Here is a 2,242-nt window from a genome sequence, read left to right as displayed (position 1 = left end):
TAGGGATAGTTTGACTTCTTCCTTACCAATATGGATGCCTTTGATTTCCCTTTCTTGCCTTATGGCCCTGGCTAGGACTTCCAGTACAATGTTGAATAGAAGTGGTGATAGCGGGCATCCAACACATGACTGTTACCTCTTCAGAAATTTTCCCTCCTCTTCCCTCCCAGCCCTGGTAACCAAAAAAGTAAATTTCCTTCTTTGTGCGAACCTTTCCTTGAGTTTTTTTTTTTTTAATGATAATGGACTCGTACAATATCTGTCCTTCTGTGATTGACTTATTTCACACAGCATAATGTTCTCCAAATTCATCCACGTTATGAGGTGATTCGTGGATTCTTTATTATACTTTAATGTTGCATAGTGTTCCATTGTGTGAATGTACAATAGTTGGCTATCCATTCATTTGTTGATGGGCATTTAGGGTTGTTTCCATCTCTTTGCTATAGTGATTTGTGCTGTGATGAACATGGGTCTGCATGTGTCTATTTGTGTCCTCTTTAGGATGTATTCCTAGTACTGGGATTGCTGGATCAAATGGTATTTCTGATTTTAGTTTTTTAAGGAAACACCATACTGTTTTCCCCAGTGGCTGTACCATTTTATAGTCCCATCAGCAGTTTATGAAAGTTGCAATCTCTCCAAACCCTTGCAAGCATTTGTTATTTTCTGCCTTGTTGAACTTTGCTGTTAGTGCTGGAGTGAGATGGTGTCTCATTATTGTTTTGATTTCCATCTTTCTAATGGCTAATTATCATGAACCTTTTCTCATGTTTATTGGCCACTTGCATACCTTCTTTAGTGAATTATTTGTTTAGGTACTTTGTCCATTTTTAAATGGGATTGTTTGTCTTTTTGATGTGGAGCTGGAGAAGTTTCCTATAAATTTTAGAGATAAGTCCTTTGTGAGATATGTCATAGCCAAATATTTTTTCCCAATCTGTAGGTTCTCTTTTTGGAGATGTCTTCTGATGCACATAAGAATTTAATTTTTAAAAGGTCCAAGTCATCTAGTTTCTCTTCTACTACTTGTATATTTTCAGTTATGCTTGATAGTCTATTTATGCCATAAATTAGGACCCCTAGGTTTGCCCTATTTTATCTTTGATGAGCTTTATGGTTATGGGTTTTACATTTAAGTCTTTGATCCATCTTGAGTTTGTTTTTGTGTATGGTGTGAGGTATGGGTCTTGTTTCATTTTTCTGCAAGTGGATATCCAATTTTGCCAGCACCATTTGTTAAAGAGGCTATCTCTCTCCCATTTAATGACCTTTTGCCTTTTGTCAAAGATCAGCTGTCCATAGATGGCAGTGTTTATTTCTGGATTCTCAATTCCATTCCCCTAGTCTATATCTCTATCAATACCATATTGTTTTGACTACTGTGACTGTATCATAGGTTTCAACATTGCTTAATTAATACAAAGCAAATAAAATAGTCATACTAGGTCTTATGACTTCCATTTAACTGTTATTTGCAATAAATGGCACCATTTCAGGAGCCCTGGTCCTACAAGTGTTCAGCTGCTGAAAGGTTGGTGGTTTGAAACCAGCCAGCAGCTCCATGGGAGAAAGACCTGGTAATTTTCTCCTATAAAGATTACAGCCTAGAAAATCCTATGGGGTGTTCTACCTTGTAACATGAGGTCACTATGAGTCAAAATCGATTTATGGCACCCAAGAACAACACATCATATTAGAAAGCTGTAGGTGACTCTTTAAAAAACTATACTACCACTATCAATAGCTAATATTTACTGGAAAACAAAAACAAAAACAAAAACAGCCCAAACTCACTGCCATTGAGTCATTTCTGACTCATAGCAACTCCCATTGGGTTTCCAAGGCTGTAAATCTTTATGGAAGTAGATCATCCAGTCTTCCTTCTACAGAGCAGCTGGTGTGTTTGAACCACTGACCTTCTGGTTAGCAGTCAAGTGTCTTATTCACTGAGCCACCAGAGCTCCTAATACTTACTAAATACTTTATATATACCAAGAAGCTCTGGTGGCTCAGTGCCTATGACATTTGACAGATAACCAGAAGGTTGGTGGTTCAAACCCACCAGCCACTCGTGGAAGGAAGATGGGGCAATTTACTTCCATAAAGATTTGTTGTTGTTGTTGTTATGTGCTGTCAAGTCGGACCCAACTCATAGTGACCCCTCCTTGGGTTTCCAAGGCAGTATCACTATGGAAGTAGATTGCCCCATCTTCCTTCCGAGGAGTGGCTGGTGGGTTTG

The sequence above is a fragment of the Orycteropus afer genome, unplaced genomic scaffold (assembly GCF_000298275.1).
Source record: "Orycteropus afer afer isolate SDZICR_OR568_19922 unplaced genomic scaffold, OryAfe1.0 scaffold00126, whole genome shotgun sequence".
NCBI classification, from domain to species: domain Eukaryota; kingdom Metazoa; phylum Chordata; class Mammalia; order Tubulidentata; family Orycteropodidae; genus Orycteropus; species Orycteropus afer.
The sequence above is the reverse complement of the archived record's forward strand: the minus strand, read 5'-3'. Positions refer to the sequence as shown.